The sequence below is a fragment of the Sciurus carolinensis genome, chromosome 4 (assembly GCF_902686445.1).
Source record: "Sciurus carolinensis chromosome 4, mSciCar1.2, whole genome shotgun sequence".
Taxonomy (NCBI): domain Eukaryota; kingdom Metazoa; phylum Chordata; class Mammalia; order Rodentia; family Sciuridae; genus Sciurus; species Sciurus carolinensis.
Genome location: NC_062216.1, coordinates 18,181,412 through 18,191,345, shown reverse-complemented (window position 1 = coordinate 18,191,345; position 9,934 = coordinate 18,181,412). Strand labels below are relative to the sequence as shown.

The window sequence follows — 9,934 nt, the reverse complement described above, 5'->3', positions numbered from 1 at the left end:
TTACCAACTGATAACCTTGTTATCTTTGTCATACAGGGTGATTTACATGCTCCATTTTCAAGACTGCAGATTGCTCAATAACCTACCAGTTGTCCATTAGCACCAAGGACTCTGAAAACATTGATTTTTATCAAAACTTGTTAAACTACCGGTCCCCACACTCATTCCTCCTTCTGCACCCTTTTCCCTGTGTAACTCATGCTCTGGGGAAAGGCGGACATGAGGTTCTCCCCACATTCTCAGTCCTACCTCCTTGATTAAATTTTCCCTACCTCAGGCATGTGCATTCAGTAATTGGTTGGTTGCTGCACTCTGGGTATATGAATCTGATTTTAGGGTTCAGTAACAGGTTTGCTACAGGGCATTTTCTTAATTTTTTAAAATTTATTCTAATTAGTTATATATGACAGTAGAATACATTTTTAAATTTTGATAAATCATACATAAATGGAATAAAATTTCTCATTTTTCTGATTGTACATATTGTAGGATCATATCAGTCATGCAGTCATATATGCACATCACGTAATAATGTCTGTTTCACTCTACTATCCCTTCTACCCTCAAATCCCTTCCCCTTCCTTCACTCCTCTCTACCTAAAGTGACTCTATTCTTCCCTAGTGTCCCCATCCCTTATTATGAATTACCATCCACATATCAGAGAAAACATTCAGCCTTTTGTTCTTTGGGACTGGCTTATTTCTCTTAGCATGATGTTCTCCAGTTCCATCCATTTACTGGCAAATGCCATAATTTCATTCCTCTTTAAAGCCGAGTAATATTCCATTGTATATATGTATATATACACATTTTCTTATCCATTCACCTGTTGAATTCTAGGTTGGTTCCATAGTTAACTATTGTGAATTGAGCTGCTATAAACATCGATAAGGCTGTATCACTGTAGTATGCTGATTTTAAGTCCTTTGGGTATAAACCAAGGCGTGGGATAGCTGAGTCAATGGGGAGATCACACCTTTTGAAAATGCTTGAACATTTAAAACAAAGTTACATACCATATTAAAGGCAATTATTTATTTATTTATTTATTTATTTATTTATTTATTTATTTATTTATTTTGGTACCCAGGATTGAACCCAGGGGCGCTTAACCACTGAGCCACATCCCCAGTCCTTTTTCTGTATTTTATTTAGAGACAGGGTCCTGCTAAATTGCTTATGGCCTCGCTAAGTTGCCGAGGCTGGCTTTGAACTCACAATCCTCTGGCCTCAGCCTCCCAAGCTACTGGGATTATGGGTGTGCACCACCACACCTGGCAATATTTTTTTCTTTTTAAAGATGTTTAATTGGCCCATATTCATGGGATTCACTGTTACATATTCATACAAGCACAAACAATTTGGTCCATTTCTCTCCCACTACTTCTCCTTTCCCTCCAGTCTTCCCTCCCCGCTCTCCTTCATGAACTCTAGTGGTCTCCCTTCTGTTTTCATGAGTTTCTCCCCCTCCCTCTTTTTCCTTCTAGCTTCTACATAGGAGAGGAAACAATACCCTTGGCAATATTTTTTCTATAAAAGGAATTTCATCTCTTTAAAAAGTTATCTTGAGGACAATGGGAAAATAGTATACATAATACATTCATCCTTGAAAAATATCTTGCAAGATTTCACACCAAGGACTATTTAAACATTTAAATTATAAAAGGCTTTGCAAGTTTTGTCAAAGATGAGGAGATGGCTAAAATCACAGGTTAGAAACTGCAGGTCAGATCTGCCTGCATATATTTTAGTTCAGCTCATATAGAATCTTAAAAATTTCACCATTAAAAAAAATGTGGCTTTGAATTCTTTTGAAAAATGGGAAGATTAGGTCACGCTGGGAATTCTTTCCCACTTACATCACCCAGCAGAACCTGAGTAGGAGCAGCTGTCTTTCTTAGAGTCACAGTGACATGCTCTGCAGTCCCCACCACTCCCTGCTGTCTCTCCAGTGCATGTCTTTCAATCACTTCCTGCCCCTGGAGCAATTCAAATTTGCTCCTTGTGCTTTGAACATATGGAAGTGATCTGAAGGGGAAAACACTCCCCCATCTCTTACAGCTCGCTCTTTTAGGAAATGTCAAACTGACAAGCAGGAAGTACAGCAAGACCCCCCAGGCAGCATGAGCAGGAAGGGACCTTGAAGAGGGACCTCAGTGTGGGCATGATGTTGTGAATATATGTTTGGCCTTCCTCCCAGTTTCCTGGCATACAAAGTCTAAGACCCTGGGAATCTTTGGAGGGATGAGTTTTTTGTATTCTACTGAATTTGATGGCTGGGGTCTCCTGGTTAGCCTCAGAATGGGGGCTGGTCACCACAAAGACCAAGGTAAGATTATAAGGTTGGGATGTTTCCCCCACCTCCTCAACCTCAGGGGAAGGAAGAGGGACTAGAGGTAAAGTCAGTCAATGGTTTACTAGATCATTCTCACAGAGCGAAGCCACAGCAAAGGAATGGGTTCACGAGCCTCTTACGGCTCTGCACTTGGGCTCCCTGAGGTCCTGCGCTGCTGGACAGGATGGGGAGGCCCTGTACATCCTTCTCCGGGCCTTGCCCTACCCACCCGCCTCTTCATCTGGTATTTTTCTGTATTCTTTGTAATATCCCTTGTAATAAACCAGTGAACACTTTTCCCTGCATCTTGTGAGTCACTCTAGCAAATTAGTCAAATCAAAGAGGTGTAATGTACAAAGCTGCTCCCCTTGACCTTTCGGTGCAGCCATTTTCCCTGCCTCCCAACACTTGTCAATCTGTGAACATCCTGGCTAGCTATTGGTTCATCAGTCAGCTTGCAAGTATCCTTCTCTGATATTGGTCCCCTGTTAGCCCAGTGGAATTCAATTGCTTTACTGTAGCTACCCCGCCATCTTCTCCCTTCCTTCTGACTGTCCTCACTTGCTCTATCCTCCTGGCTTTCACACTCTCTCTAGCGTGCTCCCTTTCTCTTTCCCTCTCATTTTCTCTCTTACCCTGCAGGGAGACACTCTGTTTGCTTAATAAACTCCCTTATGTGATTTCCCATTTCTGGCGTAGTTTCCGTGGGATCCCTTACAAGAGGGACTGGAGGAAACCACAGTTTACATCTGGCTGATCAGCTGCATCTGAAGTGGGGACAGATTCGTAGGATCTGACACTAACTCCAGGTTATTAGTGTCAGAATTGAGGACCCTGAGTTGGCCTCACTGCTAGAGAACTGCTTCCTTGGTATGTACAGAAAAGCCAACACACACACACACACACACACACAGTCTGGTGTAGGAATCATGTGAGTGCATACTAGGAAAACTGAGCTTGAGATGTTTTCTTGTGTCTATCCAGTGGTGAGTGTCAAGACTGCACTTATGGAAAACCACCAAGATCCTTACACGAACGTCTCCAAGCCTGCATTACAAGAGTGATCCCCCTTTTTCAGTTGTCTCTAACCGCACAGGCCACACTCACAATGACATCACTTTCTCCTCTTAAGAAATGTGTGCCGCAGGGTCTACAAAAGAGGGGCTTGAATGACTACAATTCCTAAGCAAAGAGAAAAAAATTCTGGGAAGATAGGCTCCATTTTGCCTGAAAATACATGATTTGTAATGAAACTTGCCCCCAGTGCAAATGATAGACAAGGATAAATGACATTTCCACATTATAACTTCAGCACCAATGGGCATAGATATTCTTGGTGTCATTTTGTGGATAGTAATACATTCACATGACTCAAACACAAAAAAAACTATGTCTTGTGAACTGAGATCATAAAATGGCTATACCGTGGTTCAGAGCTTCCCAAAATAGAGCTAGGGAGTCACTGAAGGAGCAGAGCCCATGCACACCTCCACCTGAACATTTCTAAAGCTAGACCAAGCCAAAGGAAGCACAACATCCGGGAACCTTGCTCATTCTCACGGCATTTGCAACCATACAACAGTGATCGCCAGTGGACTTTTGAACCTGGAAACTGACGATTTGCCTCCACTAGTGATAATTTGGGCAAAATCACTTGCATAGTTGCACTTTTGGCCTTCCCTCTTCCTCAGAACACAGCCCAGTGCATACTGGACGCTGTGTCTCCCAATAATGCAATTCCTTAAAAGACACTGCATGAACACATAATTTAGTCTGAAACTGATTCCATTGCAGATTTATCAGCTGCCCCCATCCTCCCTGCCCCCACCACACACTCAGAGATCTTGGTTTAGAGAAACTTTATGCATACAGGAGCAAATAGAGGTACATTTTTTCTTCCTCCTCCTCTCTAAAATAACTGATACCTTAATCTATAGTTGTACTTTGCTTCTTTTACTTTAGCAATATATCCTCAAGCTTGTTCCTTAGTCATGCATTCAAGGCCCACTAATTCCTCAGCACAGCTCTGAAATAACCATTATGTAGATATGCCATAATTATTTAGTCGGTCCCTATTAATGGAGAGTTGAATATCTTCTAGTCTGCTTCTACAAATAATGCCACAAGAAAATACCATCAACATGTGTGACTGTGTGTGTGTACACGTGTGTGTATACATATATATGTGCATTACTATAGAAAAAAATTTCTAGAACTGAAATATCAGAGTCGATATATAAGAAGCATTTGTAACTTAGCACTCATTTAACTCATCACTACTAAATGGACCTTCACAAGGATGACATTAATTTATCCTCTGTCCATTAATGTTTGAGAGGGCCTATTTCCCTACAGCCTTATTTAAAAATATATTGATCTATTCCAGGAACTTTCATGGGCCAACAACCTCTCCTACCTATCTAGTCACACATTGGTAGGGCATGGATTTAATTATAAAGAGTTTATTGTGTGTTTGGTAGAGCTAGTCCCTACTCATTGCTCTTCTTTCATAGGACTTTTGAGGAATTCTCAAGTTTTTCTTCTTTCTATATGGAATTAGGAATTGTTTTGATTGGCTCTTCTGATTTAAAAGGCATTTAGTCAGTTTCCATTACTGTTACAATACCTGAGATAATCAACTTACATAGTGGACAGGTCTATTTTGGCTCACAGTTCATGATCAGTTGGTGCATTTGCTTTTGGACCTTGGGCAGCACACAGGTACCACGGTAGGATTTCTTGGCTGGCAGAGCAAAACTATTCCCCTTATGGCCTAGCAGCTGGGGTCCCAGTGTCCCCTTCAAAGTCACAGCCCCAACAACCTGAAGACCTCCTGTGAGGCTCCACATCTTAAATTTCCCACCTACCAACAGCACCAAGCTGGGGGCCTCTAGCTCTTGGGCCTTTGGAGGAGATTTCAGATCCAAACTACAGCTGCGAGCGCTTCACTGTATGAGAGCTGTGCCGAGACCCACCACCAGGCAGAGCTCTTGAGGAGCAAAGGAGACAGCGGAGCTTCTGCAGCAACTTACTTATATTCTTGATCTTATATGTCTTTTCCACTGCTTGTTTCTGAGTTTCAAATCAATTAAAGTGAAAACAACCTCACCCCCACTTCCATCCCTGGCCAGCTTTCATGGTTCAGCTTAGCATGTGGATGGAGTAGAGGTGAGGCATAAAGGTAAATCAGATGCTGCTATAAAAAGTAAGAGAGAGAAGGGGCTGGGGAGATAGCTCAGTTGGTAGAGTGCTTGCCCTGTAAGCACAAGGCCCTGGGTTCGATCCTCAGCACCAAAAAAAAAAAAAAAAACAGTAAGAGACAGGGATGCTGAAAAGTGGACTGTTCAGGAGCCCATAAACATTCCATACCCAGAAGCCTAAGGTTGGAAGGTCAGATGACGCCCTTAAGGTCTGCACTATTACCTTCTTTGATTATTTTCAGTGTTTGTCACCCTCCCTAAACCATATGCTCCTAGGCCTCTCCCTCTATTCCCAGAGGCTATCACAGGACTTGACACGATGTATGTGCTCAGTAAATATTTGTTGACTGGAGACCGAGCCTCGAGATCACAAGGCTGAACAAGAGAACTAGAGACTAGAACCCAAAAATGTTCGCTTCATTTCAGTAGTTTTCTCACTAAACCACATTGTATTCCTACACCTCAAAATCACCTCACACATAATGAGAAGCTGTGGAATATGGTTTCCCTGGAGACTCCTCAGAGCTCTGGTTTATTGTCACTCAGTGCAGTATCTTATTAGATATTCAACGAAAGAAAACAAAGAAGTGATGGCAGAATGTGTGCACTTTATATAGAATCTTTTTAAAAAACCAATGATGCTTTGCAAGAAGTCCAGGAATTCTTCCAAGAGGTTTAAATGATAGGCTACCCAAAATTGGAGAATTAAGAAAAGCTCACAAAGCTCTGAAACGAAAATGAGACTGTTGTGAATCTGTTCCCCTCAACAGAAACCAAAGAATTGCTTCAGCCACATCGATTTAAAGCATTGGAAGTCATATTTAACTTAATAATCAATAAACTGTGATTTAAATTTTTTCCATCCATAGGGAATCCCCAAGAAAATGAAGATGATCATTTATGTGATCATTCACAACATCACTGGAAAATGAATCCGCAGAAGAGGTCTTAATATTGGTTTTAAAGGGGAAGAGTTCTTCTATGAGCAATAAAGACTTTATTAAATTCATTGAAAAACAAAATATGGTGCCATTGGATTAGCACAGAGGGGATTAGGAAACTTAATAAATTATATTTTGTCCTCAAAAAGCTTGCAGCTTATGGGGAAGAAGGACTAGTACATGACTAACTATAATGAATAGTAGAATGTGGGCTGGGGATGTAGCTCAGTTGGTAGAGTGCTTGCCTTGCATGCACAAGGCCCTGGGTTCAACCCCCAGCATCACCAAAAATAAATAAGTAAATGGTAGAATGTGGTAAGAGCAAAGCATTTACTGGGGTGTGCAAGGGAGACATGGATTCTGAATGGGAGTCTCGGGTACATGGGGGAGGAAGGGTAGGGGACATCTGAGCTGGTATAATAGAATAATTTATCTGGTCTTTGCTGGTGTGGATCTTCTAAAACCCTTAGAGTGTGCTGAGTGATAGGAGTGTCTTCATAGCTTATAAGCACCTTAGGTCATGTCTGAGTTTATGCTAAGAAGGGGACACTACACACCATAAAGACCAATTGTGGGCTTAGAGCGTTGGAGCTTTGAACCACAGGACACCACTCGACCTCCCAGAGATGAGGAGGAAGGGGCATTCTAATGGAAATGACATCGAGCCCACCAACAAGCACCACACCACCCTGCTCTGGCTGCTTGTAAGCAATGACATGTTTAGTTTGGCAGCAGAGCAGGAAGCAGGTGAGACGGTGGTAGGAGAATCGCGTGCAGATGACCGCCATGCTTGGAGGCAGCGTCAAGACGATTGAACTGAAATCTGAAGGCAACAGGGAACTCCGTCATTACTTGGTACTATTTTGTACAATGATAAAATGCATGTTTATTGTTGAAATTAATTAACCATATTCTTACCACCATGAGAATCCATTGTTAACAAGTATGTAGAAGGAAATGAGGGGCGGGGTATGAAAAATCATGGAATGAGACAGACATCATTACCTTATGTACATGTATGATTACACGAATGCTATGAATCTACATCGTGCACAACCATAGAAATGAAATGATGTGCCCCACTTGTGTACAATGAATCAAAATGCAGTCTGTAAAAAATTTTAAAAATAATTAAAAAAAAAAAAAACAAGCCAAGTGTGGTGGTACACGCTTGCAATCCCCAGTACCGCCACCGCCCCCAAAAGAAACCCAACATTTTGATGTGTTTCTTGATAGTCATTTTCCTAAATGGATATATGTATATACATTTGTGTGTGTGTGTTTGGAGGCTACAACGGAAGTTGCCATCTAATGCGCCTTCATTGAACACTATGTCCCCCACACGTTCATTAAGAATTAACATACAGGCTGGGGTTGTGGCTCAGTGGTAGAGAGCTGGCCTCACACCTGTGAGGCACTGGGTTCCATCCTCAGTACCACATGAAAAAAAAAATAAGGTTATTGTTAAAAAAAAAATAATAAGGTTATTGTTAAAAAAAGAATTCAGTCCCAGCATGAAGACAATCTCAGCCAGCATTTGACCATAATTTCTTCAGCCTACTGTGCTGTACTCTTAAATATTATAAATCCTAGTATCTGTAGGGATTCAGCTTGACCTGACTTCAGCCATCAAAACCACCATTTTTCCTGTCAGGTGTCCCTGGCACATTTTCTAAACCCTATAGGATAAATAAGATCATTATAATAGTCAGCTTTTCCACCACACCCAGACTGCTTCCAAGGGATGTTTTATGTGGCAACTGTTTCTGTGAAAGTCCAGGAACAATCTAGTTGGTCACAGCCCACCTTTTCTAGCCCAGCATAGAAACCCCTTCCTCCTGCCATTGGGTGTAAGGGGACTCCCATCTTCCTGCCACCCAAGACGTGCTCCTGTCCTTAAGTCCCTAACAGATTGCACTATGGGTAATCCTGGGTTTGTCTGACTCAGCTAATTCTTACACACTGATGTTTTATGAAACAATTTTACTGGCATTTTAAGTCTCCAGGTATGCTCCACCATAGACTCTCACAAGACAAACTGCCCCCCACCACACACACACACACACACACACACACACACACACACACACACACGTACTCATCTGGAACAACAGTCATAGCGGATCACAACTGACTTGTGGCTTGGCTCTCCATGGGGAAGGGCCCCCATTCTGAGGACAGATGCGTGCTGTCTCCTGGAATGCTTTGACTCTACTGTGATTCAAATGTTAAAGGCCACTGTGCACCGGACCAGCAGCCCCTGGCTGCACTATTTCATCTTGGGTCTGTCTCACCAGACCTTAGTGTGTGTTACTGCTGGCCTCCCTCCCTCCCTTTCTCTTTTTTTCCTTTCATTCACAGGTTAGCTACAAAATAAGACCAGCAGGCTAAAATGTTTATGTGTACAAAAAAAGGGTGATCCATAGCTAAACCCACATTGTAAAATGTGAAAGGGAAAGACCAATGCGGGTAAAAATCATTTCAGCAAGAAAAAAATGAAAATAAAAAATTTTGCATCCTGATGCATAGAAACTGTACTGTATTTTTTAAAGGATTTAATGAAATGTGTTTCAAAGAACATTTCATTGACCAAGATGTATCAGTATTACTCATGGTGAATATTTAAACTTTTCTATTCAGAGCAATCTTGAGCTTTAATGTCAATCTTGAGGTTTGAAGTCAAAGCTGTCGTGAGATAGAAATGATAGGGGTTAAAACAAGGAGCTATACCCTACTAGTTTAACTACAATTAACAAGATCGACTATACCAAACATTGCCGAGGACAGGATGCAAATGGAACTCTCTCCAGACTGCTGGTGGGAGAGTGGAATGACATGACCATTCTGGAAGCAGTTTGGAAGCTGTTCAAAAAAATGGAACATATACTTACTATGTGAACCAGTCATGCCACTTCTAGGTATTTACCAAAGAGAAATGAACAGGTACGTCCACATAAAGATTTATGTGTGGAAGTCCACAGCAACTCTATTTGTAGTATCCCAGAATTGGAAACTATTCAAATATCCACTGAGAAGTTTGGTGTGTGAACCACTACTCAACAATAAAAAGGAAAGAATCATTGGTATTCACCAGACTGATGAATCTCAGAATAACTTTACTGACAGACAACCAAAGACTATATATTCTGCTTGGTTCCATTTACATAAAATTTTAGGAAATTCTAATTAATGTGTAAGTAATGACAGAAATAGATTAATGGTTGACTATGAGTAGGGACAAGGTAGGGAAGTTGAAAGCAAGGGATTGCATAAGAGCCCCAAAACTTTTGGAGATAATAAAAATGTTTGAAAAGTTCATTATCTTGGTTGTGATTTTAAATTGTATACTTTGACTATGCACAGTTTATTTAATGCCAATTATACTTCAATAAATCTGTAAAAACGTGTAAAATATTGTATTGAATTGACTTATTTAATTATGGAAGAAATTCTTTGT

At 41.2% G+C, this 9,934-nt stretch overlaps 1 non-coding gene across 1 annotated transcript; it reads left to right on the top strand.

Moving 5' to 3' along the window:
* Window positions 1-6,691: 6,691 nt before the first annotated feature.
* Trnaa-ugc (transfer RNA alanine (anticodon UGC)) lies at window positions 6,692-6,764 on the top strand. Its single transcript has one exon. It is a non-coding gene; the product is annotated as a tRNA-Ala (tRNA).
* The last annotated feature ends 3,170 nt before the right edge of the window (window positions 6,765-9,934 follow it).